The sequence below is a fragment of the Acromyrmex echinatior genome, chromosome 18, assembly GCF_024713525.1.
Source record: "Acromyrmex echinatior isolate Ae372 chromosome 18, ASM2471352v2, whole genome shotgun sequence".
In the NCBI taxonomy this organism is placed as follows: domain Eukaryota; kingdom Metazoa; phylum Arthropoda; class Insecta; order Hymenoptera; family Formicidae; genus Acromyrmex; species Acromyrmex echinatior.
This window is the reverse complement of record NC_141869.1, coordinates 1,373,383-1,391,021: the sequence shown is the minus strand read 5'-3', so window position 1 is coordinate 1,391,021 and position 17,639 is coordinate 1,373,383. Positions and strand designations below refer to the sequence as shown.

Here is a 17,639-nt window from a genome sequence, read left to right as displayed (position 1 = left end):
TACCACCACCACTGTCGTGATCAGGAGAGGGGGAATGGATTTAAAGCGTCGCGGTCGCGATTAAACTTGGCGTCTATTTTTTACAAAATCTTCTCTAATCGAGCAAACTTCGTGTGCCTTCTAACGAGCGACACGGTGCGACGCAGGGATCATATCATCTTTGTTTAATCAATGGCAAACAATGATGTAATGATCCATTGGGTCACACCGTGTCACTTGTGTCATCTGTTGGAAGGTACACTTTATTTCGAAGGCAAAGATTTTTCACAGCGATACCAAGTTATAACACATATTTTACGATAAGCCATTAGTAATAAATCAGAAGTCAGAAGCTAGAAATTGACCAATCATTAGTCAATTATTCTTCTTGTATTTGACTGTCAATTTTTAAAAAATTCTGACTTTCGATTTATTACTAATGGTTATTGTAGAATGGACCATAAGACTTTTGGTTCACGATAACGAATAAGTCTGACATAATCTTATGTTTATCGCAGGCAGATTCGGTCGTTTACTTTTGAACTTTTAGCATGTCACTAAAAAAAAATGATATTATCAATAGCATTATTCTTATTGAAAATAATTTTGTTAATTTAGTAACACTGTTAAGGGAATCCTAAAATCTGTATGATCGATTAAATCATATAATTTTTGTACAACAATTATTTTTTTTCCTCTTTTACCGATTCGAAAATCTTTTCAAGATTAAAGAAGTATATAACATTAATATGTATCTATAAGATAGAATCTATGCTGAGATGACAAAAAAATTTCGAAATTGAGATCTTTATCATTTCTTAATCCAATATAAAACTCCAGAGCTATCACGTTGTAACAACATTTGCTTCATATAAAAGCTGTGATTACGAAATATAATAGTAATCCACAGAGACTAATAGTATGCATGAAGAAACAATATGTACTTCTTAAAATTAGACTTAAACGTAATGAAATACGTTATGCTTTTATTTTAATCAAAATTTTATTTATTTCGTTAATAGTGTTAACTAAATTAACAAAATTATTTTCAGTTAAAATAATGTTGTTGATAGATAAATCATCTATTATGGGTCATAGTAAAATTAAAGAAAAAGATGTTAAAACGAAAGTTGCAACATTTTTTTTCAATAAGTTTCAGAGTGTAGCTTGTACGCATTGGATTCTTTTTTTAAGAGGATTATAGTATGCAATTAGGCTCGATCAATCTTTGTCGAATTGGTTCTTTAACATTCAATCTTTTGGTAAATCGATACTTGTAATTGCGATTCAAGTCAATTTAAAAAATCGATTCTTTTATCGAGGTCGAGCAACCCTACTTCAGTGTAACAAATAAGTAGAAAAAGAAATTTAAATGTTTATTATATTAAATTTAAATAATATAAAGAGAGATGCCTAAAACTAGAAACACATCGCGAATATAAAGTCAGAAATAATCGTTCATGGATCTTCAATCGTCTGAAAAAATATATATATTTCGATAGTCCGATATTAAAATTGAAATATTAAACGCATGAATATCGATCTTAATTCAATTTATAAGCTACTTAAAAATTTACGTTATAATCTGAGAGTGATAATCTGTGAGTTGTTAGAGTGCCAGTCACATTTAAAATGAACTTTTATTTCAAAGAGTTCTAAAGTAACGAAAAGCAGAACGAGTAAGCGATTTATAACTTGTCACAATAAATACAGGATAAATGAGTGATAATTCTTTTAGGAGCTGCGCACAATGAAAGGAATAGAGAATAGGGAATAGGAAATAGAGAATAAAAATATTTAATTTATTAGAAATCATGTATTGTGAAATACACAGTTTGTGGTAGGCTAAGATTCTTATTCTTTGTTCCCTATTCCTTTCATTGTGGTGGTGTGGTGTGTAGTTTTCTTATAATACACGGCACATTTATCAAAGATAAATACATAAATGCTATTGTATTAAAGAATGAATACGTTACATTTCCTTTAGATAATAAAAAATGCTAAAACTTTCGAAATCGGTGTCATCTTATCCTTGTTTAATAATAAGAATAAATACAATAGATGTAGTAAGCTTTCAGAAAATCGATTATTCATAGTTAGAAAATTGTATAAGTGATCGACAGCTGATTGAAGTTTGGAATGTTCTTGGAGCAACTTTTTCAAAATGATTTCTCCTTTTACACAGAGCTATTTCTGCATGTCAGATAACAAATAAAAAACACCTCAATGGAATACATGCGTCAAATTTTTGCACCCGCAAAATTATCCTTAGAAAATTTAAAAAAAAAACTCGACTACGATTTGTCAGTTTCTTATGCTTAAGGCTTACTTTATTGTATTTATCATCAAACGAACGCAACCTAAAGCCCGATTTTACAGTATATGGTAAAGAATAAAGAAGTAAGAAATTCATGAATGAATTTTATTGATGAATCTGTTGGTAACTTTTAATGTTTAGGTATAATATATTATGAAAATAATCCTAAGTGTTAAACCAATATCTGAGTAAAGAAATTGTGAAGAATTATCTTCTTTCGTGTTCCATTTAATGGACCAAATAAATGATTTCTAAGATAAAATAGATGAGACATATAGGAAAATCTTCTCTCAAACAAACTTTATTTTGAAGGCGAAGGTTCTTCGCACGTGAATCGTAATTGAAACTGACGTGAGTATCAAAAATGTTCATCATTACGAAGTAAATGTGCCGGTTGAACGAACGATACGTCTTATCTGTGACGTTTAACAGATAACTTGATCCTAATATTTTAGATTCGCATTCGCATTACCCTAATGATTTATGCGATGATTCCTCTTTGTCGTTTCGGCAATTTCCTCGCTGGATAATCACGCGCTTGCGAAACAAATTCACAACAAACCGCGATTAACTTCTCAATTGCGCTTCAATGCTGTCAAGGTCCTGAGCCGCTCGCATCTTACTATTAGGTGTTGGAATTAATTCGTAGCGTTTTACAAGTGATGGGAAGTACTTTCATTAATGTATTTTTTAATGCTCATGTGAAATAAATAACATTCTTTCATTAAAAAACGCTACGAATTAATTCCAACACCTAATATATATTTGCAGTGTTTTCATAAACACGAGTGAAGAGCAAAAATATAAACTCAATTTAATCAATTAAGATATGTGAGAATATTAAGATTTAGATTAGAACACATAGCTTAAATTTCTCACATATTAAGATATGTGAAAAATTTAAGCTATGTGTTCTATGTAAACAGAGTTAGATGTTTTCGTCTCCTTTGCAACATAACGTTGAATATAATTATTATTGACAAATAGATAATAAATCTGAAGATTTACAGATTCTACATCAAATAATAATAGAGTAATCTTAATCTAACAGGAGTACACAGTACGTAATTAAATGTTAACTTTTCTTTATTCTGATATTTTATGATAATTTATTATTTATGTTCAAGTATTTTAGCTGTTCTATAAAATTTTAAAATAAATTTACTATTTTTATATTATTACACTGACAGATTTAAAAGAACGTGATTGGTAAAATGTTTATATCTATAATATAAAAATGATTAGTAGAAAAAAAGTTAACGGAAGATTTGATTAATTGCTATTCGAGAGAGACGTGTATAAAATCAATTCTTAAATAATTCTTCCAATATTCTTTTTTTAATTTTTACCCACCGAAATCACGAAATGACATTTCGATATAATCGTAGTGAATATTCTCAAAATAGCATTTATTTTATAAATGTTTTTCTACGTTTTTTACATGATTTTTCCTTTCCTTTCTCACGCTAAATATATTAACAGAGGCAATTTGATATTAGATAATCATAGCTTTTTAAACACACTAATAGCAATTTAACAGTAATAGAAGTTGCTTTTATCTTATCGACGTCATATCATATTTTATTATCTACAATATACTACGACAAACGACGCGTGCGTCTCGATAAAATGAATGTAAATACAAAATCTAAATGTAGATGTAAGACACTCATCTCGAAATATTTGCTTTTCGTAAATTTTCGTCATCAAAACGCACTATGTAAATTAGTGTGTCTCTCTGAATACACCTAATAATCGAATAAATGAATAAAAAGTGAATAAAAATACTCAACTTCGAATACACTTTTTATTCGTCAAGAAACGAATAAATATTTTTTCATTCCATATGAATGAATATTTTTTAAATATAATTAAGTACGAATATTTTTGTTCTGTATTCACTTTTACTCTTTGTATTATCTGTATATAGCTTGCAAGCCTGCAAGAGAAAACAAAAATCTATAAAATCAATGGCTACGATTACATCGTGCACTTAGTCACAATCTATGATAAGCATCCTTATTTAATCTATAGGTTAAACAATGATATTTTTGTAGGATATAAATAATATATTTCGGAATTTAATATCCACAGACCGTAATGAATGACACGCCCAATATATTTTATAAAATGTTTATAACACATTACTGTGATGTATTCGGAATTATATCGGAATATGTATGATACTCTTTCAAATAGATATTTATAAATAAAAAAATGTATTGCTTTCTAAAATATTTTTCAAAATGTTTAAGTTTTCTTCATAAAATTTGAATACAATGACAAAAATAAATAAAATTCTATTTTTTTTACTTAAGTCAAAGTGCCGGTTATAGTTGAGGATTAACGATTGCTTATTGGAGCTTTTTTTCAGTTTATATTTTGTTTGAATGAATATGAATACTTGTTAAATATTCATAGTTTTTGTAAATAAATATTTTTTGAAAATTCAAAATTTTGAAAGAATATATGATTACATCTTTTTATGGGAAAATATTGAATAAATTCAATTTGGAGCTCAATTACAAATTTTTGTATTCATCGGACACACTAGTATAAATAGAATTCTAATATAAAAACCATTATTGTAATAATAGTTATTAATAACAAATGAACGATTTTTTGTTAGAAAATATACCTAGTTTCTAACTCTAATAGCACAATTCATCGGCGCAACATTGGCCCAATATATCCCGAATGTATGCCAACGTTTAACCAATGTTTTACCAATGAATTGTGCTGCTCGTAGAAAGTTTGGTCTCAGGCATTCAGGTACTCAATGTCCAAAGGTTATCAGAAAATCAGCAAGCATACAAAAAGATTCTTTTGCTTTTAAGAGGTATCTTTTATTAAAAAAAAAATCAATCTTTATTCCTTTTCTACTTTTTTAAAATTCTTTTCTAAGCTTTTCAATCTTTATATTTTTAATCTTTGAATAAGTAGGTAGATTTTTTAAACACAAATAAGTAGATAAGATGCTGAGAATGCTGAAATACTTCAAAAATTTTTATTTTTATAATTATATTTTTTACTAGAATAATTATATTTTAATTAAATTTACATTAATTATACTGTAATGTGAGATAGAGAAATGTAAAAATAATGACACTTTAACACTTCCGAATAGAATTTTTTAATTTTTATTTCCAGAACAGCGTTTTAGTCATGAATTTTCCCGTTTTGTTTCCTAACACTATTTATTATTAAAAAATGTAATTTTGACCAAAAAAAGGATTAAAATACAAATATTCTGATGAACAGTATCTTAAACATAAATTGTACAAAATTGTCATTAAAAAATATGAAGTTGAAAGTAAGATAAGTAGAAATAATGAAATAAAAGATACAAAAATTATTTCAAATTAGAACTTTTTTTTACTAGAAATGAATATTTTAATGACAAAAATATGTAAAACAGTCAATGTTTGAAATAAAAAAATACAAAATTAAATTTTGTTGTATAGAATTAAAATAATAATAGAATTAAATTAATATAATAACAAAAATAAAAGAAAAATAAAATTATTTACTTTTTATAATTAAAATGAATAATAGATAAGAAGAGTTACGAGCTGAAACAATAATTTATTATAATTTATTATAATTTAATTATCAAAAAATAATAATCAACATATTAAATATTACAGACATTTCGACACCGATCGGATCATTATCAATGTTACATTAAAAATTGAAATAAAAATAGTCGTTATTATTATAATAAGCATACATTATTATAATAAGAGAAATATAAAATAAAAAAAAATACATAAAATTATTATATGAAATTCGAAAGTCCATGTATTTTGTGATTTATGGTTGATAACGATTAACCCTTCTTGTCCATTACTGTTAATTTTATTGTATTGAGCCATATTATTATTTATACTTTTATAATTAAATATACTTTTATAATTTATTAAATTTACATCAGTGACATCCTAATAAGATAGAGACATGTAAAAATAATGTAAAAGAGACAAGAAAAATAATATAAATAAGACAACGCTGGACTACAGCAGAGAAAAACTTCTGATTATACTCAAAAACTCAAAAGAAAATAAAGTATAAAAAAATACAAGTGGGTAGATGAGGTGTTTACAGTACCTCTGGCATGTTTGACACTATCATTATTTACTGCTTCAATATCAATGAACCACTGCTACTTCAATCTGTCAAATAATCAATAATAGGAAGATACTAAATCAATAAGCTCTATTGCCATTTGAAAAGTATGAAATATTTAAAAAAAACTAACTGCTCGGATATCTCACATACTCCCCTACTCGAAGCTTGTAAAGCGACTGACGAAATTCACACTTCGTTGACATTTTTATATGTTTTGAAGAAAAAAAAATGAATTTATAGGATATAGACTTTTTAATACAAACACTCATTTATTATCCTTTCCTTTTGAGATAAAAAAATATACATTTGGGCCTAATATAATACAATAAGATAAATTTTTTTTGTATATTGTTTGCAAAATTTTGTTTTTTCGAATTTCTTCGAAATTTTTCGAATTTTTTAAAATGCTTTTCAATGGAAATCTTGGACAAGAAAAGACATAACATAGAAAGAGAAAAAAAGGAGAGAAAGGAAAAAGAAAGTATGGTAAGAACAGTAACACAAAATAGAATAGATTTGAATGATACAGCGGAAAAAATGAACAAAGAAAGGAAGGACAAAATAGAAACAGGGAAAAAGTGAAATTAAATAGAAAAAAAGAGCTCAAGAAGAACTATTACTGCTGCTTCTCCATCAAGATGTGAACGTTTTGTACAATTCATATAATCGCAATAAAATCTAAAACTTTTTAGGTAATCAATCTGTCTTAGGAGAAAAGTAGAGATAGATCAGAATAGTAACTGAAAAGATTCTGTGTAGCAGTGAATCTGTTAGATATTATAACAGTAAATCTATTTATATATACAAGAGACCCCATGCATTAAATTTGTCATCTACAATAGATTTTAAGTGATACATAAATGTAAGATATTGTTGAGCGATTATTCATCCTGTCGAACGGAGATTGTAAGAGCACTCATAAAAACATAATAAAAAAAAAACTCTCTTCCTTGAGACGTACACTACTATTTTATGCAATAAAAATTAATGGAATACGCGCATTATGCGTATGCTATCCGATTTTATCTCTCCAATATTCATCATACGCAAGAAACGCACCATATCACCTCATAGAAGAACATACGAAGCTCGTACAGGATATTTATACGGCGGTATAAACTAGACCACTAAATAACCCGCTCGTGTGAGTCGCTATTAGCGCGTACCTTCTAAATGCCTTGCGCAAATCCGCGCGGGCTTCTTTAATAATTTGTGCACATCGTGGACAGCGAGCGAAAAGATTCGCACTCCTCGTTAGCTCGTCGACGCTAACGCAAAAAGGACATTCGCGTTTTCGTCGTCGCGTCGCCACGAGATGCTCATTCGACCATCCTGATTGCGACACGTTTATATCCCGAGTACTAATCGCAATACTAACTTCAGTGACTTAGGCATTGAGCTAATTATACTTGTATCATTCTTGTTGAGGAGGACTCCAAAGTGAATCGAAACGTTCAAAATAAAGAAGACATCAATCTAATATCTAAGTATTGATTGTTCACCAAATAATTGCACCGTTTATCGTTGCTGACTCTCATTAGCCTATTATATTTATCTTTTTGTATTGTTTAAAATTCAAGAGTCCTAATATAATTATTGTTATTGGCTAACTTCACATTGTTGATGCTCTAGACGTGAAATGTCATTTTAGTAAAAAACCTAGAGTCTGTACTCTCGAAACTGATAAAGAAAACTTAAGTGAATTATATCAGATAAATCTATCTTCTTTTTTTTCTGTCTTTATTTAGTTCCTACTGAATATGTCAAATAAGAATAAAATGCACCATAAAAGTTTATGAAGATGTATCTAATAATTCTTTTCTACAAAGAATTTCTATAATGACTTGTTAGGTCTGTTTTTTATTGCTGCACTCTCCGAATTGGTGCAATAAGTTGAAATGAAACAAACATACGTTTGCAATTCAGAGAGTGCAGTAATAAAAAACAGACCTTAAAATGTATCAAGGTATTTTAATTAATAAAGTATTGACGTTATCAGTCTTGGAATCTAGAATTTAAATGGAATTATTGAAATCAAACTATATAAGTAATTAATAGTTTCATTTCAATAATTGTGAATAATTGTGAATGATTATTACATAATAAACACATAATAAACGATTCGACAGATGCGTGTTAATGAAATCACAAACGGTCGTGAAACTTGGAGCATTTTCGTATACTACAGAATTAATCTGATGCTACGCCTAAACTTAATTCGATTTATTGAAAGATAAGTGACAGATGACGGTTATTATAGAAAGTTGCGTAATTACATTGAAGTCGCGGTATCTGGGTGGAAAAATATGAGCGGCAAGTTTTTGTTGGCATAGTCACTATGCGATTCACGACGAGATGACAGAATAGATCTCTCATGTTAGTCCAATGACCGAAACATGTCAAGGAAACTATCCGATTAGCAGTGTGTGTGTGTATGAAAACTCGTAAGAGTAACGGGTTGAAAAATATATTATACGGAAAGCACGAGACACGGAGAAGCTAGAATGATTCACAATTTAGACTTCTTTTTTCGGTTCAATGCAAGATTTTCGAGAACGAATAAAGATCTCTCGGCTGTCCCTCATTTCGAGGAGACTTCGCTGTCAAATTGCCAGAAGCCGATTTTCGACGCCCGGCTCTATTTATAAATGTCGTACAGACAAGCACATCATCATAAAATATTACTTAGCAGGCGCCAATTGTCATCGATCGAACAATGTAACGCGCCATCAAATTTTGCAATTTAATCGCGCTCTTTGTCGAACCGTAGAACAAATGACAGAAAGCTTTCGCCAGGCGAAAGTTTTGCGGTTTTACTTATCACTGCTGAAATTTATCGGGTATCTACAGTTAGCATTGTAACAGATAAGCGCATCGTTACAATGATGCTCGTACAGATAACGTTAAGATAAGTAATTTTGCGCGGAAACGATCTACACCGTCTTGGTAAATACTTGAAATTTAGGAAATCGTATACAACTGTATGCAACTCTATTTTTCGAAGTTTAGTCAGTTACAGTCAACTTTAACAATAACGAGTATATGTTAACGGTTCTTACATTAAGAACTGTGTATTTTACCCAAAAAATGACATGAGACTTTGTTTTGTATTAATATATTTGATTTTTGTAAGTTACGAAAAATTTGTTTTAAAAAACATAATCTATTTCATTACCGATTAATAAACGGCGAAACTTTTGATATAATTCTTCTCACTAAGATTTTCTCTACGATTCGGTTATGCATATTCACACTTCATGTTAAAGATCTAAACGCTCTGACGAGACGAAGATATCGTAGGTAGGCGATGATAAGAAGCAAAAGTAAATATACAACGCTGAGCTAGATAACCCGCACGACCCTTTTAGTGTCAAGAAGCCAGGAATGGAAGATTTCAACTAAAGAAACAGCTTTGAAGAACGATTCCAATGAATAAATTGTTCTTTTCAATGAATAAGCAATTCTTTTCTTTTAATTCGGACCAGTGCCGACGCATTTACTTCTATAACTTTCGACTATTAATTTCGACTATAAATTTCAGCTTAGTTCCTACCTTCTACAATCGCTATGAGATGGTCTGCAGATTAACAACGGGAAGCGAACTGATTGGTGAAAATTATAAATAAATTCCAGTACTTCAGGTAAAATGATACTAGAGAAAGGAAATGATAATTGAGAAAGGATATTTGCACAGTTCAAATAGGTATTTTCTTTTTAGAAAAATGAAAGACATAAATCATGAACAGCATTATTCACTTTTAGAATAGGAAACGCAGTCAACAAAAGAAGGAATATCTCTTCCTTATATTGTGATTCGTTGAATAAATAGAGACTGGCTATCTTTGCATCCTATCTCTCTTTATCGACCAATTTTATACACGAATGGTGCAATTCATGCTCTATGTCTTTGGTATAAGATCTGCACACGGTATAAAATGTATATTGTTTCACTTCAACTTATTATGTACCATGTACATCAGTTCAGGTACATCTGCAGGAATAAGAACAGACCCAGTATAATTCGGTGTACCGAAAGAAAAAAAGAACAGGTATCGTGAAGATCTCTTGACGCCGGTAGACTCTAGGATCTAAATTTAATGACGTACGACAAATACACTTACATATATATATATATATATATATATATACGTACGCAAAAAGAGAAAAAGAAAGAGAGGAAAGGAGAGAACTTGAGGCGCAAGCGCGAGACGCGCGACTAGAATACGCGTTTGTCTCGTAATAAGTGCTCCACATGACGAAGCCGGAAAGATACTCGTTCTAGTGTCGCACCGCGCTGAGTGCCGGTATTTTTAATATCGTTTCTATGTTTAGCCCCGGCGAATGGAACGTCATGCAGTCGCTGTCGTCTTCGTCGTCTGCGTGGCTAGCATTAACAGCGAGGAACAGGAAACGTCAGTCAGGTAGCTGTAGGTGACCTGATGTCGTCAGGTATCAGTTGTTAGCGAATTACATGTTGAACAAACGAATGAAAATACGGCATACCGATTTCTCGGCGCATCTTGCATTTTCGACATTTTTTAGCCTTTTCCTTTAATGAAAAAAAGGGATAATTCCCGTGCTATGTTTTTTACGACCGAGACGAGAAAGAAAGAATGCATCCATGCCAATCAGCGAGCAGGATGATTTTAACTATAGCCTAAAGCCTTAAGTTCAATAAGCATGCAAGTTCAACCGATTTAGAGGTACGTATCTGCCAAAGATGGAGCTTCGGACATGAATGCGACTTGAAATGAATTTAATTCACTTATCGGTTCGTTGGAAATCGCGAAGATACGCGCATCGTTCATAAAATCTCGTTGATCGACCAGTTATGCGGAAGCGAAGAATCTAAACAGTTTTAGACCGGTTGCTTGAGACATGCAACTCAACGCGTTCTAGTATTCTTGTGTATAAATACAATTAAAGGAAAGGAAAATTTATATAATATTTCTTGATGATTATCTTTACCTTTCTGTACCTTGATTTGTTTGAATATTAATTTTTCTTTAAAATATAACAATTGAAACGATCATTTTAGAAATTTTATAAATTAAAAAAAAAAGACTATTCCAGTTTTTACAACTAAAAATAAGTAAAATTAATAAGTTAAAAATATGTAAAAAATAATTTATTGTCTCATACATCAAGTGAGTGAAACGTAAGTTACTTTTAAAACTTATTTTCAAAAATAAAATTAATTTTAAAGAAATTGACTTATTAAAGAAATGAATTAAGACAATTAACATTTTCGTACAAACAATATATACGTAGGTTTCTTTAGAAAATTCTGTAAATAACGCACTTCTAAAGACATCATAAAATAACGGATTGTAATCTAAGATATTTCACTTCATTGTTTATTTTACAAGCATGTGAAAAAAAAAATTATTATCGACATGTGAATGAGTTTCCAGTAAAAATCTAATATCTATAAGAAAAGAATGCCTGAGTGTGATTTTTTTTTAATAAATTATGTCTCTATTTCTCATTTTGAGGGAATTAGAAATCTTCATATATATTTTTGATAAAAATTAGCTTCCTAAAATGACTAATTCAATTATTAAAATCAAATAAAAACTCTAAAGAGAAAAACAATCCACTTCAATATTTTGTTTATCCTTTTTCCATCCTTGCTGAACATAAAAAGACAGAATAATCAAAAGCTAATTTGTCTTTTCTTTCTTAAATAGCATGCCATTTACATTTTAATAGTTTTCTCTTGGCTGCATTATCACCTATTAGTGCAACACTCAGTCAGTGTTTGGCTGGTGATAAGCGAACTTATTCGATGTACCGTGTTTCCGTGGCTACAGTGTAGTGCAAATTTTATGCACGAAGTGGGATTTTGCTACACCATCTTAAAGGAACTGTCTAGAGCCAGCGTGACATTTAAAATTTGAAAATGGAAGTCAAGCGGGAACAAGGTTTTAGCACAATAATGATGTAGTGTCCACCACTCTAGTGTAGTGTAGCTCCCAAGAGAAAACGCTGCAAGTTTAGTTGTTTTTAAAATCTTAATTTGGAAAAAAATATAAAATGCCCAGATGTCAAGAAGTCTTAAAGTTCATTATTTTTACATTTCTCTACTTCATAAGAATATAATTAATGTAAATCTAACTATAACACATAATAAATTATATAGTAAAAATACATCTATAAAATTAAAATTCATTTTGAGCATCTCATCTATCAACTTGTGTATCTTTAAACCACTCACCTATCTATTTAAAGGTTAATAAATAATAAGAATACAATAAAAAATATTTCGTTATCTAATCGCGTGCGAAACTTGTCGAATAGACCTTTTAACTGGTATTAAACGTAAAATTCGAAGAAATTACGAGGACACTTGACATAACGAAGTCGTGATAAATGGCTCAATGCAATTTCCTCTGTTATTAATAAATCTATTTATATTTAAATAAACGAATAATTCGAAGAATCGATATGCTGGAATTATCTAGCCAACTTTTATACAAGTATAGCGAGGAGAGCACTGACGATATACATGGAAGGATAACACCGAGTTGTCAATCGTCAGCGATAATCGTTAAATCGGATATACATCTAGCGTGATTTATATAGTCATCGGAACTGTTACTACACGCATTTTATCGTTGCGTTAACACAAGTTACGGTAATCTTAAGCTTGATAAGCGAGTAACAAGATATCGTAACATTGTTGATAATATAATACATTTGTGTGACAGCTTCGAAATCGAGGTGTCAACAACGCATGTCTGGATCTTAATCGTTACCGAAAAGTTGTTAGTTATCTACAGCGCTTTTTCGATAGGTAAGTATCTGTTCATTGATTAGATGACTATTATAAGAGCAATCATGAGAGAAAGAAAGAGAAAATAAATTGTAAGTATAAATTGTAAGTATAAATTGTAAGTATAAATTGTTTATTGTGCGCGGTGAACCTTTTGCAAGCGATTTCTCAACATTTTTTCTATGGTGTATAATATGGAAAAATATAAAAAGAAAAAAGAAAATGAAAGAAAAAAAAGAGCAAGTTCTCTCCCTCACGTGCGAGCACACACGGAACCGCGCTGTGAAAAAAAAACCTAATTTTCTTTTTCTTTAATCGGATTTTCGGTCACAACAATGAGGCTCAGTAGGGGAGAATGGACATAAAAGAAACATATTTTGAAAGAGCCATTTTGTATCTCAAAATTGAATATCACCAAAAATTAAAAAATATTTTCTCAATTGATAACAATAAATAAACTATATACTAAATCTACGTCGTCCATAAACATTTGATAGTCATCGTCAAAACAGCGTTGCCGTAATGAGAGATGCAAATTTATCAAAAAATACGTTTCTTAAGTTAAATTTTCAAGTCTTTTTCATTTATTTGCGATTAGCTTTTAGAACAAGTATTATTTTTTTTTATTGAACACTGTATACATTAACGTAACTGTAATTACAAATTTTTTATTTTGATTTATCAGATATTCTATGATTAGATTTTTTTACGTATAATGTTATGAAAGAGTCGATATTGAGAGCTAAAAGCCAGTTGAAAAAGCCAGTTCTATTATTGCTTTGCCTGACTCCTTCATTACATATCCAGGGATATTCTTTTCAGTACAATTCAGTCCATTTTCGTTCGCTCGGTATCAATATATCGTCGCGTGGTGTCAATATATGATTCTATCAGAACATTTCTATACAAGATTGTCTTTAAATGCAGTCTCCTTCTTCGAGGAGCATCTCTGTGCATATTTATTGTAAGTATAAACAGATTTTCATATATTTCTGTTGTTTTATAAAACAGCATTCTGGTTTGTAAGTTATTATGTTGCTGCTAGGTTAAGCTATACTGAAGCATTTTACCGACTCAACTTCTATATTTCACTATTTTTAATCATTTATCATGTTTAATAGATAGCCACGGCAATGTCGCTGTGCTTGGCTTAGCCAGATTATTCTAAAGTAATGAAGATTGGTATCAGTGCAAATTGTATTTTGACTAGGCTCATAATTCATGTGGCAATAAGAGAAATTTTCATTCCTTTCGCAATAAATGTTTCTAATTAGAAATATTATATTTTCCATTTTTCACACATTTATTAATTTTCTAACAAAATATTTGTTAAAGGATAACATTTGATTTTATTTGTATTAAAGCTTATATAATTTAATACTTGGTTTTTTCAAAACAGGTAATGGCTTTGTCAAAATCACGTTGTTTTGAAAGAATTTCTTGTTCATGAAAAATGGCAATTAAATCTCTGTTGACTAAATATTATTTTTCCGTTAAATGGATCATAGATAAATGAGTACACTTAAGCAAAAAAGCATATTTGTTTAACACCAGATTAAATTTTTTTTTCATGTTTTGAAAAAAAAAAAGGCTCTTTCATGCCTACTCTCCCCTATCATGAATGTACTACCTGTCCTGCTCTCGACGATTTTTCTGATAATTTATGACCATATGAAGGGATGGAAAGGTGGAATCTATGACTGCATTCGGACGTTTCCGTGTTTGAAACACAGAGATAATCTGGCATAAAAGCTCCATAGGCATGGAAGAGATTGGAGAAATCTGGTCACGTGACCCCGTCGTGATTGGACGTGGGCATTCACGTGATGCAATTTGCCACTCTCTCCCTGTAAAACTCTCTACTTCTACTCATTATCAATAGCGAGGAGCTGTGATAAAAATATATTGAAGCATGTTGGAGTATGTGACGCGCAAGCAAACCTCGATATACAACCGGTATTCCTCTGTTTTCATTATTCTTTTTCCTTTTTTCTTAGAAGGGAGTTCTAGAATATTCTCTTTGCCATAGATCGTATTTCTTCTATACAATTATATATTCTGTGCACATCGACGCAGAAACGTTTTGTTAGAGGAAGGTCACGAAAGAACTAAGTGAAGATTACTATCATGATGCAGAAACACAAAATATATTATCGTACATCAGACCCTTTAATAAGACTTCGCTTTAAATATACTATATAACTTTGAGGCAATGAATATGCGAAGTGTTAGTTCAAAGTAAATATTAATTATGCCAGATAAATTAACCGTATAACGTCATTTATCTTAAAGGAACAATTGACATCAGTTAGCTGTTTTCACATTATCGTTAAAGTATGCAAATGTCTTAAAATGAAATCGATGCTTTCTATTGGAAAAAAAGCCATTATATTAGGTGTTGGAATTAATTCGTAGCGTTTTACAAGTGATGGGAAGTACTTTCATTAATGTATTTTTTAATGCTCATGTGAAATAAATAACATTCTTTCATTAAAAAACGCTACGAATTAATTCCAACACCTAATACTTTATTCTATCACTCTAAAAGTGATCTTTTCGCATCTAAAAGAACTGAATATCCTTCAATAAACTATCTTGGAACAAATGCTTTAATAGTGTATTTTTAATATGATATTCATCGAGTATCTATTTTCGATTTGTGTCATTGTATACCTCTGTATTTATAAACGATGTTGATTTCTAACGATTTGATGATATAATAGTTCACCGTATATTTTGCTGTCATTCATTGGAAAACTGCTTATATTATATATGCTAATAAAAATAATGACTTTTTTCTACAGTATACAAATAATGTTTAATTTATTTCATTCTGCTTACATTACAAAACAATAGTTATTTAGTATCAGTAGTATAGTTCTGATTATATTTCCGATTCTAGAATTGAAAAGAGACAATGAACCTCGGTTAAGAGTTAACTGTGAGTTGTGAAGCTGGATCTAAGAATGAGATTTCACTTTTTAGAATGAGATTCACACCATAATTTTACAGAGTACATTTGCCATGTCAAACCGAAAGTTGTCAAACTGAAATAAATTCAAAATATTCATTTTATTTTTCACTCGAATAAATCTCAACATGGATTTCTCATAAAATATCTACAGGGATACTATAAAAAAAGTTGCTTAAATTCCAAAACTGTGTGTGTATGTGTGTATGTGTGTGTATCTTTTCTAAAAATCGCGCAATTTGCAAAACGTCGAGGGTCTCGGGTTCGCGAGCGTCTACAATCGTGTCGTTGCTCGACGTTCAGTACAACCTCTCCTCTCGAGAGGGGACAAGAGATACGGAACGAAGAGCTCCTAAGAAGTTGCGACCTCATCGTAAAACGTTACGTAACACCGATAGCGCCACTTCATGTGCCCCGCGCTTCTGACAGCCGGTCGCGCGCGTCTTATCACGTCGCCACACTGCGTCGCGTCTCGTCGTGCGACGCCAGCCGAGAACACGATTCAAGGTTGACCGCGGTTGGGATAATCGCGAATCCATGGGAAAGTACATATATACGAGATATCGAAGAAACGGGCGGCGCGTACGGATGGACAAGGCTAGAAATCCTCAAGTAAAAGATTTGAAGATTTTGGTCTGTCATTTTTCAGGATCTGCTCTTAAGATAGAATAAGATAAATGTATGAGATAAAATGGCATATCCACGCATCTCAATCTATTTTAAGCAAGTCCCGAAAAATATGGCGGACCAATCAGAAGTTGTCTAAACAGTGTCTAATCTCTTGAGCATCTCTAGACAAAGGAACTGTGAGAACAAACGAAATTCGCGCGCGAGCGTAACGAGTGAGGCGTGCACTGAAATGAACGAAGGACTCGAAGGAGGCACGAACGCATGGAGAGTCTGTCTCTCTTTCGATAGCAATTATTATTGCGCACATTACGCAATTCTTTCGCCACTTTTCTCGGCGCGCCACTGGCCAATGACCAGGACTAGATAACGCGAGCGCCCCACTTTACGGACTTGCTAATCTTGGACTATAACTCGAACTAGATTCCTCCGAGTTATGGTTCTCCTTCTTCTCCTCTTTCTTCTCTTTCCTCTCTTTCTCTCCCTAATGATATTATCATCCTGAGAATCGGATTCTGCGCAAATTAATTTGTCTCCTCGTCGCGCTTTTGACTTTAACTGTGAAATACATTATCCGTGAAGACATAAACATTTATATGGATCTTTTATGACTTTTATGTGATCCTAACAAGGTTTGGACGTGTATATATGCATCTAATTTTCCAAATCTCAACAAGATGAAATAGAATATAACGAGATTTCTCGTTTTTTGACCTATCTACGTTTATAATTTTTTTGACAATATTGAGCGGATTACGTCTTTTAATATTTTACTTAAACGTTTTGAATAAAATATTTGAAGATGTCGTAAATGAGAATCTTTTAATTAATAAAAACATATT

The 17,639-nt window shown here is 30.9% G+C and overlaps 1 protein-coding gene and 1 long non-coding RNA gene across 2 annotated transcripts in view; one reads left to right on the top strand and one right to left on the bottom strand.

The window, feature by feature from the left end:
- Positions 1-17,639, bottom strand: part of LOC105152260 (uncharacterized) — a 54,034-nt gene that overhangs the window by 28,690 nt on the left and 7,705 nt on the right. The gene's annotated exons all lie outside the window — the stretch shown is intronic.
- On the top strand, positions 42-12,461 carry LOC147906744 (uncharacterized). The gene is made up of 2 exons (XR_015548093.1): positions 42-10,873; positions 10,967-12,461. It is a non-coding gene; the product is annotated as an uncharacterized LOC147906744 (long non-coding RNA).